General features: G+C 37.9%; 1 non-coding gene across 1 annotated transcript; it reads left to right on the plus strand.

Moving 5' to 3' along the window:
• Positions 1 to 562: 562 nt before the first annotated feature.
• On the plus strand, positions 563 to 667 carry LOC122737681. Its single transcript, XR_006354487.1, has one exon. It is a non-coding gene; the product is annotated as a U6 spliceosomal RNA (small nuclear RNA).
• Positions 668 to 18,777: the final 18,110 nt, after the last annotated feature.

Here is an 18,777-nt window from a genome sequence, read left to right on the forward strand (position 1 = left end):
TCAAATCCGGCCTCAGACACTTAATACTAGCTGTGTGACCCTGGGCAAGTCACTTAGCCCCAATTGCCTCTCACACACACACACACACACACACACACACACAGAGAGAATGGATTTGTAGACACCATAACCTGCTTCAGTTTTCTTACATCTGGGAGTGGGGGGTGGGGGAGAGGATAAAATGTATAGCACCTACTATGTGCTAGGCATTGTACTAAGTACTTTACAAATATTATCTTATTTGATCATCAAGGAGCAAAGAGGAGAAGCTTTTAAAGGGCAAATGTAGGCTTCATGTAAGAAGAAACTTCTTAATAATTTCAGTTATCCAAAGATAGACTGGGCTGCCTTGGAAGGGAGTTGGTAGATTCCTATACATTGGAGGTTTTCAAGCAAAGGCTGGATGACTGATAGCTTGTGAGGTATATTTTTAGTGGGGATTCTTTTTGGAATGGATAATTTCTGATGTCCCTTTCCAACTGTGAAATTCTGTTACAGGTCATTTTTGAAACAGGAACCAATCTACACAGTAGTGATTTCAATCCATTGAGAATACGATGTGGTGCTCGCTTTGGCAGCACATATACTAAAATTGGAACAATACAGAGATTTGCACGGCCCCTGTGCAAGGATGACACGAGAATACAACGTGCTCTTACTTGTATAGTTCTGGAAATTTTGGTTTAACCAATAGGGCAAATAAACTTTTGTGTAGGGGCCTAGAAACCTAATCAGTATTTATAACATTGTTTCTATGGGGAAATGCTTTCCAAGTTTCAAATAACTAATTTCCAAATGTACACAAGAACTTGACATCACTTTTAGTAGAATAAATGAAGTTTAGAAATTATTTGGGAGGAAAGTTATCATCTCCCTGAAACTTTACTTTTTTTTTTTTTTTTTTGGTGGGGCAATAAGGGTTAAGTGATTTGCTCAGGGTCACATAGCTAGTAAGTGTCAAGTATCTGAGGTCAAATTTGAACTCAGGTCCTCCTGAATCCAGGGCCGATGTTTTATCCACTGTGCCACCTAGCTGCCCCCCAAAACTTTACATTTTTTTGTAAGTAATAAACATTTTTATTTATAGTTTGGGGTTCCAATTTTTATCCCTCTTTCCCTCCCTCCCTTCCCCCTCCCTGAGGCAGTAAACAATAGGTTATACATGCATGATTATATAAAACATTGCCATTATACTCATTTTGTATAAGAAAACTTTAATAAAAGAAAAAATGAAAGAAAGTGAAAAACAGCCTGCTTCAATCTGTGTTCTATCAATATCAGTTCTTTCTCTGGAGGTGGATAGTATGTTTCATTGATAGTCCTTTGGAATTGTCTTGGATCATTGTATTGAGAATAGTTAAGTCTTTCATAGTTCTTCATCAAACAATATTGCTGTCTCTGTTTGAGATGTTCTCTTGGTTCTGTTCTCTTCACCATATATCAGCTTATACAGGTCTTTCTAGGATTTTCTGAAATCATCCTGCTTATCATTTACAATAATATTCCATCACCATCATATACCACAGCTTGTTTAGCCATTCCCCAATTGTTGGACATTCCTTTGATTTACAATTCTTAGTCATCACACAAAAAGAACTGTTATAAATATTTTTGTACAAATGGGTCTTTTTCTCTTTTGGGGGATGTCTTTGGGATATAAAGCTAGAAGTGGTATTGCTGGATCAAAGGGTATGCACAGTTCTATAGCCCTTTGGGCATTGTTTTGAATTGCTCTCCAGAATGGTTGGATCTTTTCACAACTCTGCCAATAGTGGATTAGCGTCCCAGTTTTTCCCACATCCCCTCCAACATTCAATATTTTCCTTTTGTGTTATATTTGCCACATAGGTGTGAGGTGATACCCCAGAGTTGTTTTAACTTACATTTCTTTGATCAATAGTGATCTAGAGCATTTTTTCATATGATTATAGATAGCTTTGATTTCTTTGTGTGAAAACTGCCTGTTTGTATCCTTTGACCATTTATCAATTTGGGAATGACTTGTATTTTTATAAATTTGACTGAGTTCTCTATATATCTGAGAAATGAGGCCTTTATCAGAGATATTTGTTTCAAAAATTCTTTCCCAGTTTTCTGCTTCCCTTGTAATCTTGGTTACATTAGTTTTGTTTGTGCAAAAACTTTTATATTTTATATAATCAAAATGATCTCTTTTACATTTTGTTTTACTCTCAATATATTCTTTGGTCCTAAATTCTTCTGCCCATTTATATGTAAATTATGTACCTATTTCGACTTTATTTTAGTATATGATGTAGATGTTGGTCTACACCTAGTTTTAGCCATACTGTTTTCCAATTTTCTCAGTTTTTCTCAAATTATGAGTTTTTACTCCAAAATCTTGGATCTTTGTGTTTATCATATGCTAGATTACTGTGATCATTTACTATAGTGTAATTCTTACTATTCTATTCCACTGATCCACCACTCTCTATTTCTTAGCCAGTACCAGATTGTTTTGATAATTACCACTTTATAATACAGTTTGAGATCTGGTCCAGCTAGACCACCTTCTTTTGTATTTTTTCACTGATTCCCTTAATATCCTTGAACTTGTTTTCTTCCAGATAAATTCAGTTATTGTTTTTTCTAGCTCTGTAAAATAATTTTGATAGTTTGATTGGTATGGCACTGAATAGATTAATTTAGGTAGGATTGTTGCTTCCCCATAAGCAATTAATATTTTCCAACTGTTTAGATCTGACTTCGTATGAGAAGTGTTTTATAATTGTGTTCATATAGTTCCTGGGTTTGTCTTGGCAGGTAAATTCCCAAGTATTTTATATTGTTCACAGTTATTTTAAATGGAATTTCTCTTTCTATCTTTTGCTGCTGGAGTTTGTTTGTAATATATAGAAATTCTGATGATTTATGTGGGTTTATTTTGTTTCCTGGTGTAGGGTCTTCTTCAAAAGACCCTTCCTCAACTTACAGATTACAACTATCCCATGCTTCATTGAATGGTATTCATGAGGTCGTCTTTGAGAATCCAGGATTATCACCAATGAGATAGCAAGAAGAGACATGATACAACAGTAGGAAACAGGTACTTCATACTAAAGATCTAAGAGAGACAGACAGACAGAGACAGAGACAGAGAGAGGTGGGGGCTTGGGGGTTTAAGGCAACAAGATGGCAGAAGGCTTCACCTTGCTGTGACTTGCCATTGTGTCTACTCTCCCTACTCCACAAATTTAATGCCATGAGAGGCATTAAAATAGGATGTTTTGCTGAGGCTCCCAATGTTAATTATTATTAGGGATTGGGACTGGACCAGTGATTTCATTGGTATAAAGAAGGTCTACCAATACAATCATCACCTACTGTGCATTTTATTATTCTAGAGAGTTTCCTAGAGTACGGTAGGTTAAGTGACTTTCCTAGAGTCACATAGTCATTATGTGTCAAAAGTCTGGCTTTGAGATGAATGTTATCCACTATGCCATGTAGTTTCTTATTAATAACAACAATGATGATGGTTACATCATCATTGATAAATTACTTTGTATTATCATGGTGGATACATCTAGCATGCACCATCTCAGTTTAGCCTAAAAACCTTGTAAAGTAGGTAGAACAGATATTATTATCCAAGTTTTACAGATGAGAAAACTGAGAGAAGTTAAGTGAATCATTCAAAGTCACACAGCTAGTAAATAGTGAAGCCAGGATTCAAATCCAGGTCTCATGTTTCCAGGTCCACTGCTTTTTCCATTATTATCCCATGCTATGTGGGATGCCAAATGGACATTAAAATTGATGATAATAATAATTCTAATAAATCATTGTCGAAAATCCACTCATTTTTTTCTTCAGACAAAGAGAGGAACCTTTGAACAGAAAAGGCACTTTAAAAGGCAGGATTCCTAAAGAGACACGCAGGGATTGTATGTTGGTGCACTTGTACACTCAATAAAGGACAAGATAATTACATCCTGTCTAGCATGCTGATAAAAAAATAGCATTAGCCCAAATAATCAGAAAACCTTGATGATAACATCAGAACACCCCCTTTTACTAAAACAACCGAGAGCTGAACTCAGGGGATATGAGATGACAAGCCGAATCAATAATGCTTTTGTTGGCTTGGCCTCCCCCAGCCCACCACGCTCCTTCACTCAGGCTCCAGACTTCTTCACATTAACTGCTTGAATTCATTGCATCATTTTTCCCCCCAGAAGGAGGGGGGAAGTCATTGGGGTGGAAAGTGTCTACTTTTACTTTCTTCTAAAAATTGAAATCTTTTGAATGGAATGAAAACAAGACCATTTCATGACATATGAAGAGGTTCTCACTGAGGTTCAGATAGGTGATAAAGACTCATTCAAGGTCACACAAACCACCATAGTCTTGTGCTCCTGGTGATCAAGGGATGATGGATGTCGAGCTGGAAGGATGATTAGAGGTCACCTAGTCCAAATCTCTTATTTCACACATAAGGGAACTGGGTCTGAACTTTTGGTTCCCTTCTGAACACTTTTAAACACTGTCTTGTATAGGGACAGCTAGGTGGTGCAGTGGATAGAGCACTGGCCCTGGATTCAGGAGGACCTGAGTTCAAATCCAACCTCAGACACTTAATACTTAATAGCTGTGTGACCCTGGGCAAGTCACTTAACCCCAACTGCCTCACAAAAAAAAAATTAAAAAACAAAAACAAACAGTGCCATGTACACAGGATGACAGATCTACAGCTAGAAGGGACCTGAGGGATCATCTAGTTCAACCCCATGTGATGGGATGCTCAATAAGTGTTGGTTGCAGGAGAAACTAGTTATTAAACATAATGCCTCTTTTCAGCTACAGTGAAGGAATTAGTATTCCTTAGTATTAGTATTAGCTGAAGAAAATCCATACTGTGTAATATGAACCAATAAGTGCACAGTACATAATAAGCACTTTAAATGCTTATTGACTGACCAATATCCTTAAAGGGAAGCTCAGTGGCTATGGAAAATGGAATGCCACAATATCATAAGAATAAAAATTACCAGGTGACCCAAAGGGCAGTGGATGTTGGTAAACTACACCATATTAATTATTAAAAATTACTTATGTGTTAACATGTTCATAAGTTCTTATTGAATAGACAAGAAATGGCATAAAAAGTACCATCCAGATCAAAGATGACTAGGAAAGGAAGTGTGAGAGGATTGTGGTGAGGGATAAAGGTGAACAGTTAGATTATTGCTCTGATTTCCATGAAATATCAAAAGAAGCAGAGGCCGACCTGGCCTCCAGGACTTTGGATAGATTCTGTGTGGAGACAGGGCAGGGACAAGAATCACACAGGACTGGAAAGATTGGAATGGTCTGGATCAGAGGGAGGAAAGATTCACACAAATGAGTTCACAGACATCTTTAAGTAAGAAAGAAATAACAAACTCCTATATTTTGCCCATCCAAGATAGACCTAGACCTGGAGAATACAGCATCACTCAAATTATCATGGCTTTAGAGTCATACTTTGATCTGTACATTCGAAGATTTCTTTAAGCTTTGAGACTTTAAGACTAGATTCTTTTCTACATTCAAACTGCTCCAGAAGAGGATCTCAGACATCACCTTTTCAAGTTCAAGACACATTTTCTGTTTTGTTTTTTTTCAGTCTGGCTCCTGCCTACTTTTCCAGCCTTAATGCATAGTCTCAGCTTTCATCAACCCCACAGTCCAGAAGCATGGGACTTTGGAGGCTAATCCTTGAACTCAAGACTCTACCTTTCACCCCTGTGCATCCACACAAGCTATTTCTCGTGTATGAAAGGCACTTCCTCTTCCAATGATCTTTATCTTCCTTCAAGGATCACCTCAGCTGTTCTTGTAGTCATCCTTGATTCTCCACTTTGTTAGGCCTCTCTCCCAACTCAAATTACTTTGTATTATACTTGGCTAAAAGTGATATCCCTGCCCCATCCACCATCAGTAAAATATAAGTTCCTTGAAGTTAGAAATTGTTTTGCTTTTTGTCTTTTTAAATTTAGATCCTAGTATAGTATCTGGCACATTCTTTGGTGGGGTTGGGAGTTGGGGTGGAGAGAAGACCTGTGATTTTATTCATCAGTGTAGGAATTCCTAGCATGAAAGTTCCTTCCACTGATACATACCAGCACTTGTCTGTAACTTGGAGAATTGCCTGGGCACAAAAGGGTTAAGTGACTTTCCCATGGTCAAACATTAGTATAGGTGGAACTTGAACCCAATTTGACCTTACATATAGTAATTACTTAATAAATGTTCATCAGATCAAATTAAGAGAGTTACTAAAGGGTCACACTGGTAGTAACAGAGCCAAGACTGCAACCCAGGATTTTTGTCTCCAAGTCTACTTTTCTTTTCTTTTTTTTAAATAAATACTATTTTACTATATGTAAATGCTAGGGAGGAAACTCTTTCTACATTTCCCAATTGAGAATTTTATGTTTATAAATTGTCTTCAATCTCAATCAGTTCCCAGATGTGTGAGGAAGGACTCTAAGGTTTCTGTTTTGCTACAGGGAGCATTGTCAGACTCACAGCCCTTCTCTGAGCCCAGAGGTGATAACTGCATGATTTGCTATTTACTATCTTTGTGACCTTGGACAATCCCCTTCTATCTGGGCCTCAGTTTCCCCATATTTAAAATGAGGATGTAGAAGTAGATTATGGATATATAACTTGAGGGAAGCTCATGGCTTTTAAAAAAATTGGATGACAATATTTCAATATGATTAACTTCCTTCTCAATTCTATTTTATCATTTAAAAATACTCTTGCCAGGAGTAGTGGAGCATGCCTGTAACCCTTATGACTAGGGAGGCTGAGGCTAGCTGGTATACCTCTAAAGCTCTGGAGTTCTAAGCTACAATAGGTTAAGTTCATTGGGAATCTACAGTAAGTCCATCATCAATGCAGTAAGCCTATAGAAACAGGAGATCTTCAGTTAGCCTTTGTTCAGTTGCTTTGAGTCACGTGTTTATGACCTGATTTGGGATACTAGAGTAGTTTGCTACTTCCTTCTTCAGTTAATTTTACAGATGAAGAAACTGAGGCAAATGGGATTAAGTGACTTGCCCAGAGTCACTCAGTTAGTGTCAGAGACCAGATTTGAACTCAAGAAGATAAGGCTTCCTGACTCCAGGCCCAGTGCTGTACATACTTCACCACTTAGCTGCTCCACTCAGGTGACCTAAGGAGGGGCAAATAAGCTCAGGTTGGAAATAGAACAGGTCAAAATGTCTATATGCTGATCAGTAATAGAATAGGGCCATGAGTAACCTCAGCACTACCAGCCTGGGTGAGCTAGGGAGAACCAGTCTATCTATCTATCTATCATCTGTCTATCTATCCATCCATCCCTCCATCTATTATCTATCTGCCTAACATGTATGTATTTGTGTGTGTATGTATGTATGTATGTATGTATGTATGTATGTATGTATATATTTCTAAAAGGAGTCCATAGGCTCCACCAGATTGCCAAAAGCATTCATGACACAAAAATAACTGAAGAACCTCTAGATGTGATGGTCTCCATACTTCTTCTCAGGTCCAAATCCCATAATCCTAAAATTAGAGTCAGATTTTACCCCCTTCTTCATAAAATGGAAATTATGGTGGCATCTTTGAGATCCTAAAGCCTAAAAGTGGTACCCTGGTATTCTCCAATACTCCCATCTCTCCACAGTTTCATAAGTTTACTGTAATCTCATATATATATATATATATATTTATATATATATATAAGCAATTTATCATCCTTACTGAAAATCAGAAACAATAAGTATAACAACTAAAATTTTTACAAATAGAGCTTTAAGGTTTATATAGTACTTTGTCCATGATAAGCCTTCAAGTTAGATAGTATTATTATATATTATTGTGATTATATTTTACAGATAAGGAGACCAACACTAACAGCTATGGAAAGTCATGGGCAACCTTATTCCTTGTCTATAAAATGAGGATAATCATAATACCTCCATAAGTACAAAATGAGGATGAATATAATCCTTACTCCCAGTGTTTTTGTGAGGAAAATGTTTTTGTAAACCTTAAAGTACTAGATAGATAAATGGCAGTTATTATTAGCTTGGGAGCCTGGTTTAAAACCCAAGTCCTCTTGGCTTTAGGACCAGAATTCTTTCTACTACACCATATTGATTTCCAAAGATTTAACTCCTTCCTAACCCAGACCATTTCTTTAACAACAAGAACTTCCCTTATACTTCTACCCAGACCTGTTTCTCATGAAACCCAAACAGCTACAGAACTCAGCTGCTGATCTGACTACATTTCATAGACTAAAATCTCTTACATTTTCAATAGGCTTTTTCATTGAGGGAATAAAGAGACAGAAAAAAAAGGACAATGGTAAATTGGAAACATTTATCATAATATTAATTTTGGTTTTAAGATTATTTTCTATGAATCATTCATTTCCCTGAATATCAGCCTGAAGGTCTCTGCTGAGGAGCATACATGTTAATTGGCAGTAAAACAATTAGAGATTTCAACCTGCATCTTAATCTGTGTTACAGAACCTTTGGCCTGTGTGCTCTAAGGGAAACAAATACATAGTGTAGATTTTGTATCCTGGGTCATTTTCACTATCTGCTTTCTCTACTCCTGCTCCTTGAAATTTCTGCTGGAGAAAGTTCCAGAACTATACTCATACTATCCATTTAAAAGTGATGTTGGGGAGCAGCTAGGATAAAGCACCAGCCCTGGATTCAGGAGAACCTGAGTTCAAATCCAGCCTCAGACACTTGACACTTACTAGCTGTGTGACCTTGGGGAAGTCACTTAACGCTCATTGCCCTGCAAAAAAAAAAAAAGTGATGCTTCATAACTTCAGCTGGGTGCTTCATGCTGCTCATAAATCCTTCTAGAGACCATTTACTAGTTTCCAAACCTTCTTTTTAAAATTTGAATCCCAATGTTCAATTTTTTTTTTCAGTTGCATTTGACTCTTTTTGACCTGATTTGGGGTTTTCCTGGCAAAGATACTGGAGTGGTTTACCATTTCCCTCTCCAGCTCATTGTACAGATAAGGAAACTGAGGCAAACAGAGTTAAGTGACTTGCTCAGGATCATGTGGCTAGTAAGTATCTGAAGCTAAATTTTAACTCAAGAAAAGGAGCCTTCCAGACTTCAGGTCCAGCACTCTATCCAGTGTGCATCACTGAGCAGCCCTATTGAATTCCAATACCAGCCTTCAAATAATGTATTTTGTTACTTTATCGAGGATAAAAAGGCTATCCCCTGGAGCTTCCTCAACTCCTCTCTACCTTACCTCCAAATTGATTTATGCTTTGATCCATTCTTTCTTCCTTACCTACTATCTTTTAGGAAAGTGAATAACACCCTCTATTTCTATGTTTGATCTCCTTCCCTTCTGATCTCCTTCCTATAGGACCTTGCTCTATTACTTATCCTTTATTTATTTATCCATTATTTATCCTTTCTTTCTCTTTAATACTTGATTTCTCCTTTCCCCCATAGCTTTTTCATTATCTATTAACATCCTGGGGCCTGCCAAATCCTTTAAAATAAAAACCTTATTATTTCCTCGAGCTATGACTCCATCTTTCTTTTCCCTTTCATTGCCAAACTTCTTGAAAGGAAAAAAAAATACCTTTCACTGCCTTCATGTCTTTACCACCCACTCACTTCTCAACTCTTTGTCACTTGACTTCTGTCCCTACCACTCTATTGAAGCCCCTCTCTCCAAGTAAACCAATGACACATAGCCTCTTTTTTCTTGACCTTCAATCTTTTTTTTGCTAATTTCTTTATTTTCAGTTTGGCTTCCTGTTTTTTTTTTGGGGGGGTGAGGCAATTGGGGTTAAGTGACTTGCCCAGGGTCACACAGCTAGTAAGTGTTAAGTGTCTGAGGCCAGATTTAAAATGTGAGATTCAAAATTGGATATATGAGCATTAAATTCCCCCTTTTAACTTTTCCCATATATATATATATATATATGTATATATATATATATATATATATATATTTCCCAGGCCACTAATAAAAAGAAGCCTCTGAGCTTTAATCTGAGAGGGATTAGTTTTTATTGCTTGGGAATTAATTAGACAACAAAAGGTGTACAAATGAATAATCTTAGATCTAAGCTTATTCTATTTTTCTTTATAAAACTCACCGAATCCCAAACTGCCCACCAGGCCTGAGAACCAGCACACCCAGAGCCAAACACAAACCATGTGTTTCCTCTCAGCTGCGTGCGCTGCCACAGCTAAGTTTTAAAAGCCAGAGAAAGTGAACTTCCGTTCCTCCCTCAGTTTTAAGCTGGCATCCCCGAAGTTCGTCGTGGTCTCCTCCCCAAAAGGGAGGTCCTTCAAATGCCACTTCAGTAGCATGCACTCAACTCTCAAATGATTCAGCTAAAACTTCCAATAGATATCCTTACCACAAATAATTTTTTTTTTTAAACCACAGAACTCAGGTCTTTCTGAATCCAAGGCCAGTGCTCTATCCACTGTGCCACCTAGCTGCCCCTACCTTCAATCTTCTTGATCTTTTTGTAATATTTGACCCCATTGACCCCCTTGATATTCTACTCCCTTGGCTTCCAAAATACCATATTCTCCTGGTCTCCATCTGCCACTCTAGCCATTTTTTCCTGTTTTCTTTATTGGCTCATCTTCCAGTCTCTGGTATATGTATCTACTTTCAACTATCATCTCATCATCTCTATGCAGATAACTCTCAAATCTGTATCTCCAACTTTGCTTTACTCCTGCCTTCCTACTTTCCTCAGTTCTTACCTCCCTTTTTTTCCTCACATTTCCAACTGCCTACTAAACTTTACTACTAGGATGCCCCATTACCACCTGAAGCTAAATGTCTAAAACTTAACTATCACCCCTCGCCCCCAAAACTACTCCTTTTCTTCCCTGTCTTGTCTCTGACAAGGACACTACTATTCTCTCAGTCACTATAGTTAGAACCTCAGAGTTGTTTTTGATTCAAGTTTTGATCAGTTGGCAAAGCCTATCGAGCCCATCTCCAAATATTTCTCTATGCATCCACCCCCTCCTTACCATTCTCATAGCACCACCTTTGTCTAAGCTCTCATTACTACTCACCTGAACTCTTCCAAAGACTCCTGACCAGCCTTCCCATCTCCAGTTTCTCCAATCCATACATATCCCTGAAAGATTAACTTCCCTAATGCACAAGTCTAATCAAAAGATTTCATACCTACAGAACTTGCAGTGGCTTCCTACTGCCTACCCCAAAATTTCCAAACTCCTTATTATAACAATCTGGATACAACCCACCTTGGTAAATGTACAGAAATCTTTTTAATTTTTTTTTCTTTCAAACAGATTAAAAGTAAGGTTGTCAAAGGATTTTGCATAATCCCAAAGAAGAAAAGTTGACATTACTTCCCTGATCCCTTCTCCCTTACCTGAATATACAAAAATATTGGTATCAGTCTACTTCCAACTCTACCTTATACTATTCCCACTCACATATTCCAAACTCCAATCAAACTGGATTATTGGTTGTCCCCTTCACATACCCAGTGCTTTCCTATCCGCGGACTTTTGTTTCTCTCTTTCTTACAGTTGTAATGACCTCTAAACTCCATCTTTTGACATGCTGTTCATTTTTCAAGCCCTAGGTGAAAAGTTATCTTCTCCATTTATTAAACCTTTCCTAATTGATTCCACTGCTCTCAAAGAACCTTATCTTCCTCTTATTATTGTATTAACATTATTTATGTATCTGACATCTCCCCTGCTTGAGGTTCTTTGAGAAAAGGGGCTGCATTTTTATTTATCTTTGTTTTGTTATGTTTTTACTTTAATAATATTTCTCCCCAATTACATGTAAAATAATTTTAATATTCATTTTTAAAAGTTTTGAGTTCCAAATTATATCCTTTCCCCTTCCTGGGATGGTAAGCAATCTGATATAGGTTACACATGTGCAATCGTGTAAAACATTTCCATATTTGTCTTTTGTGGAAGAAAACTCAAACAAAAAAAAGGAAGAAAGCAAAAAATAATATGTTTTGGTCTGCATTCAGATGACATTAGTTGTTTCTCTGAAGGTAGATAGAATTTTTCATCATGAGTCCTTTGGGATTGTATTGGATCATTGTATTGCTGAGAATAGCTAAGTCATTCACAGTACTTCATTGTATAATATTGCTGTTAGTCTGTACAATGTTCTCGTGGTTCTGTTCACTTCACTTTGCATCAGTTTGTATAAGTCTTTCCAGGTTTTCTGAAATCATCCTTCTTGTCATTTCTTATAGCCTAATAATATTCCATTACAATAATATACCACATCTTGTTTAGCTGTTCCCCAATTGATGGGCATTCCTTCAATTTCTTACTCTTGGCTACCACAAAAACAGCTGCTGTAAATATTTTTATACAAATAGTTCTTTTCCCTTTTTTTGAATCTCTTTGGGATACAGACCTAGTCATGGTATTGCTGGATCAAAGGGTATGCACAATTGTATAGTCCTTTGGGCATAGTTCCAAATTGATCTCCAGAATGGTTGGATCAGTTCACAACTCCACCAACAATACATTAGTGGTTCTGACCATTTTCTATATACAAAGTTATTTTGTTTTTTAAATTGTATCACTCAAATTTTTTAGAAAGCAACAAACTGTTCACAGACAAGCCAAAAAGTTTGGATAGGCTTTCTATGGAATTACACTTAGAGATTTCAAAGGGAGATGCATTGAGATCATGTAGAACTCCCAGTATAGTGGCATTGATTTGAGAGTTGCAACACTTGAACTCATGCCCTGGCTCTGACAAATACTAGCTGTGTGACCTTCTTGGGCAAGAGATATTACTTTCCTACATAGTGATAATAATACTTTTAGGGTATAGGAATTAGAGCTGGAAGGGGACCAGAAATCATCTAGACCCAATCAAAATGAGCCAACCAAAGCCCAAGAAGTTGGCTAAAGTCACTAAAAAAGTAATTGAGAAAAATGATAATAATAATGATAACAACTAGCATTTGTATATAGCTTTATGGTTTGCAGAGTGCTTTACAAATTTTATCTCATTTAAATTTCATAACAATGTTGTGAGATAGATGCTTTTATTATTACCATTTTGCAGATAAGAGCTGAAGCTGAGAAAGGGTAAGTGACTTGTCCAGGGTCACACAACTAAGGACCTATGGCAGGATTTGAACTAGTTCTTCCTGACTCCAAATCCAATATTTTGTTTTCCCATCTCTCCCAACCTCATGTACCATAACATATAGGATTGTTGTAAGGAAAATTGTTTGTGAACTTTAACATGCTACATAAGGTTGAGTTATTATTATTGAAGTTACTGAAGCATGTGTCATCTTAGCCTGTCTTAAGAACAACATTGTCCAACAAGAAGGAGAAGATAGTTCCACTGTTCTGTACCCTTGTCAGACCCCATCTGGTATGGTGCATCCATCTCTGGGCACCACTTTTTTAGGAAGGTCAGACATGGAGAGTGTCTGCATGAGGACAATGAGGAAAGTGAAAGGTCTCAAGTTCAAGTAATATAAACATCTGCTGAAGCACTATTCTTGTCCTTTGTGGAAAGAGCAAACCATTGTAATCACTGTCTCAGAGGTAACATGAATCTAAATGTCTTTTCATGTTTCCGGGTACAGTAAAATTTTATAATCTGTAAGTATGATTTAATAAGCTCTTTGGTTGAGCTAAGGTGACCTTAATTATATTTATGAAAAATGCATAAGGATGAAAGGAGCTGGTAGATAGAGTGCTGCTGGGCCTGGAATCAAAAAGATCTGAGTTCAAACCCAGTCTCAGATCTATCTATTTGTGTGACCCTGGGCAAATCACATAACCTCTGTCTACTTCCAAATGGGATAACAACAGCACCTACCTTTGAGGGTTTTGTGAGAATCAAATGAGACAATATTTGTAAAACATTTGGCATGGCACCTGGTACACAGTAGGTGCTTAATAAATGCTTGCTCTCTTTCCTTTCTAACTATCATTAAGTTGACAGCAAACTAAAATAAACTCTGGAAATTCTACCTTTAGCTGATTTTTCCCTTCCCAATTCAAAATTGTTGAAACATCATGAGATCCTAAGTTTTAGAGTTGGGAAGAACCTAAGACTTAATCTCATCCAGTGCTCAATGAGAGGAAGTGATTATCCCTAGTTGACATAGGCAGTCAACTCAGGACTTGAACCAGGCCTTTTGAATTCCGATCCAAATTTAACACATTTGGTATTTTTTTTTCTTCCCCAATACCAGACACCACCAGACAGACATTCAGGAATCATTTCACTACAGTGATCTTTGTTGCCTTTGGCTAAGCAGCACATTTTCTTTCTTCAGAATCTTTCTCCTCTGGTCTGGTTCTACTCACTTTCACTTTTTCATCCCTGCTTATGATGATATTGGAAAACCTGGTGCCTCTTACTTAATATTCCATCCAAACCATTTACATATTCCATAAACAAGTGAGGCACCGAAGTCATTCCCTGAAGCATTCATTGCTGTCCAGAAAAGAAAATGTCTAATTACAGGCACTTAAGGATTCCTCTTCTAGAGCCAGTTTCTGACCCTCCAAGGAGCACCTTCCAATCTGTGCCAACAGTCTTTGGCATGGTTTTTTATAAGTCACTTTGGGAAGCTAAATAATATATTTGCTTTTGTCTTCCATGGAAATAGCATTTTTCTGGCAAGCTCTATCAGCTAGTCATACACCGCCCCCCCCCCAATAATGAGGCAATTGCATCTCCTTTTACCTTTTTTTAAAAAAACAAATATAGGCATCACCTTCACCCAGTTGTACAAAGTCAACAGAATTAATTCACTCCCGTTCTCAATAGCAAGCTGCTACATTTCTCAGTAACTCAATTCAGACTGACAAACATTAAGTAAGTGTCCTCTATATGCAGCAAATTATGCTTAACACTGGGTGGGGGAGGGGGGAGGGAGATATAAAGTTTAGATAAGACAAGGTCTTTGCCCCCATTGCATTTACAATCTGGTAACAAAATAAGGCACAAATACCACAACTGGGGGCAGCTAGGTAGTGTATTGGATAGAGCACGGGCCCTGGATTTAGGAGGACCTGAGTTCAAATCCGGCCTCAGACACTTAACACTTACTAGCTGTGTGACCCTGGGCAAGTCACTTAACCCCCATTGCCCCACAAAACAAACAAACAAAAAAACCCACACAACTGAAATATTCAAATAGATACATGATCTCATCCATTTGGATATTCCTTCCAATGATGCAGATTGCAACTTAACTGTGCATGATAATCTTATGCAATTCTTTTTTGTGTCCTCCCATCAGATGGTCCAAAGAGGTCTGCCCAAAACATCAGAGGCTTTCCACACTTTCTTCTGACAGCATGAGGATACAAATGGAGCACTCAGTCTGTTATTTTTCATCCTCACCATTTCTTTCCATCGGGCTTTTCCCTGCTAACATCTTTTATTCCTGTTGTTTGAAGTTGCTCATTGGTTATCTGGTGCAGCCTGTTCATGTCCCCCCTGTTCCTTTTCCATGCCATCTGTAGGGCATTCGTTTTCACCATGGGGTGTTCATTTTCAATTTCTGGAGAATGCTGCTCCATGTCTTGCAGTCATACAATTTGGTAGAATATTGGTATTTAAAAGATAGGCTTTTATTTCCCAGAGATAATTGAGACCATTAAAAAAAAAAAAGCATTACAATTTCCTGAAGTCGGTCCTGTAGGATGCAAACAGACTGTAACATTACAGTGAACTATAAAAGTACAAATAACTATAACCTTCAATATGAGAGAAGTATAAAAGAAGGTGGGATGTAAGGTAGAAGAGATCAGGAAAGCATGATCTTCCTGTAGACATGGAAAGAAAGGATTTTCAAGACCAAGGATGGAGGTAGAAGGATCAACTGTAGTTAGTGGAAATCATTTTTCTCCTGTGACCCGAGGTCAGTATTTTCAATTTAAAAAAAGAGTTTAAAAGTCCTAGGTTGAGTGTATGAGAGCTGGGTGAGAAGGTTTAAGGAAAAGAAGTGAGTATCTCACAGATAACTTTAAGGGTCTTTTAAAAAAAATTTTTTTTAATTTTTTTGAGGGGACATCTAGAGCTATGATAGCATTGGTGTGGATAACTTTCTTTTATTTTCTTTTTTTTGCCGGGCTATAAGGGTTAAGTGACTTGCCCAGGGTCACACAGCTAGGAAGTGTCAAGTGTCTGAGGTTGGATTTGAACTCAGGTCCTCCTGAATCCAGGACTGGTACTTTATCCACTGTACTATTTAGCTGCCCCAGTGTGGATAACTTTCAAAGAAGTAATTCCTTCCACCAAAACAGATCAAAATCTGCACTGCAATGTAAAGTCTTAGGGAAGTGTTTGGGGGGCCTGAGAGGATAAATGATTTGCAGAGTGTCACACAGATTCTCTGTGTCTGAATAGAGGTCTGCTAATTCCAAGGACTGCTTTCTATCCACTAAATTATTCTGTTTCTGCTTTTTAAATGTTTATACAAATAATATGACTCCAATGAAATCATGAAAATGCACATACTCCTAATGGAATAGAGAGATATAACATGACACAAAAAGGATAAAGAGATGGTCCGGAAGTTAGGAAGCCCTGGATCCAAATGCTACCCCTAAGCAAGTGATCCTAAACAGATCACTTAACTTTTCAGTGGTCCAGGCAATTCTCTAAGATTGTAAATCGGAAGAAAAGGGGCCAATTTGTATTTATAGGGGAAGTTTCTCACTAGGAGCTCCTTACGCTGAAGAAATCAGAGGCCAAATTTTTGTTCTGTTCTGGTTTTTTTTTGTTTTTGTTTTTTGGGGCAATGGGGGTTAAGTGACTTGCCCAGGGTCACACAGCTAGTAAGTGTCAAGTGTCTGAGACCAGATTTGAATTCAGGTACTCCTGAATCCAGGGCTGGTGCTTTATCCACTGCGCCACCTAGCCGCCCCTGTTCTGTTTTGTTTTAATGATATAGAGGCTACATTGAGTGGAAGCCTGAGTATTATGGAAAGAGATCTTGAGAAATGGAATTTAAGCCATATAAGCAGAAACAGGTTTATAGATTTCATATTGTTTATTGGAATCCAAGTTGTTGGTTTATGAACTGTCTTAGAACGAAGTTGAACTAAAATTTATATATTAGCCAAGAACATTAACTGAGCTGAGCTGAGCACTGTTTTGGGAGCAGATACCAAGAATGAGATATCATTCTTTGAAGCCACTACTTAATATGCATCTCCTTATCATCCTGATCTTTTTTTTGGGGGGGGCAATGAAGGTTAAGTGACTTGCCCAGGGTCGCACAGCTAGTAAGTGTCAAGTGTCTGAGACTGGATTAGAACTCAGGTTCTCCTGAATCTAGGGCCAGTGCTTTATCCACTGTGCCACCTAGCTGCCCCCTATCAGCCTGATCTTAATGGCATTGCTTTCTCATTTTACAGATTGTTATAATTGCCTGGTAGGCCACATCTTGCAGAGTTATTGGATATTTATTTGTGTTTACTCTGTGCAAAGTATTGGGCTAGGTTACTAGGTTACTCAAGTAGTTTATAATCAAATAAGGAAGAATATGATATGTATGATAACTAAAACACACGGATATTGTTGAAGGAGCAAAGGAGAGATGTGCATGAAGTGTTCTAGAAATGTTTTAGGAAGGAAAAATGACTTTCAGCTGGGGTAATCAGGGAAGGATGCTTGGAGGAGGTGGTACCTAAAATGGGACATACAAGAAGGAAAGGATTTCAGCAGGTAAAGGTGATAAGGGAAAGTGTTCTAAATATGCCTAGAATGCCCTGTAAGTTGACTTCAAGCAACAATTTTCTGTCCAGTTTTAATGGAATAAAAATGGATGAAAAAAATTAGGCTAGAAAAGTCAGGGGCAGTCATATTGTAAGCTCCCGGCCACTTCTCTCCTTATGTGTTCGCTCTCTCTCTTTCTCTCTCTCTCTCTCTCTCTCTCTCTCTCTCTCTCTTTCTCTCTCTGTCTCCATCTCTCTGTCTCTGTCTCTCTCTGCCTCTCTCTGTCTCTCTCTGTCTCCATCTCTCAGTCTCTGTCTCTCTCTGTCTCCATCTCTCTGTCTCTGTCTCTCTCTGCCTTTGTCCTTCTCTGTCTGTCTTTCTGTCTGTCTGTTTCTCTCTCTGATCTAAAAGCCCATGTGCATGGTATAATATGAGAGGATAATTGGAAGGCTCCCTTGCTCAAAAATAATCTCCCCTACTGGTCTCCTAAGACCAGTATTTCTATTATTAAAGATTCCTTCCTTTACATCTTGAAGACTGGAATGTCTTTCAGTCTATTAGAAGGCAAATGCCGTTGGGAGAGGTAAAACCTTAAACCATCATTAGCTAACTCCTTGGGGAGAATTATGTTGATAGCAAGATGTAGAGGGGTAAGGGGAAGAGCATCAAGATAGCCAGGACTAATTAAGAGAAAGGAGTGGTGTGATGTTGCCAAAGTAAACTTTTCCTACTTCCAATTTTCCCTAGAATTGGCTTTGTTTTTAGAGCTGTCAGATTATATTATTCTGAATTCCTCCTCTCAGGTGAGGGACAATGGGGTATTAAGAAACCAGAGTTTCTTTCTTCAATCTTAAGGGGTTTAGCTTTGGAATTGGCAGAGGTAAGAGGAGAATGGTAAAAATAAGTCAGAGGGGTATTAGTTTCTTTCAGGAAGGGATAAGTCCTGCAAAGTACTGTTCAGTGATCTTTTCTCTCTCCTATTTCATATAGCACTTTTTGTCAGCACCTAAATTATAGCTATGCAGTATGTA

This window comes from Dromiciops gliroides, chromosome 1 (genome assembly GCF_019393635.1).
Source record: "Dromiciops gliroides isolate mDroGli1 chromosome 1, mDroGli1.pri, whole genome shotgun sequence".
NCBI lineage: Eukaryota > Metazoa > Chordata > Mammalia > Microbiotheria > Microbiotheriidae > Dromiciops > Dromiciops gliroides.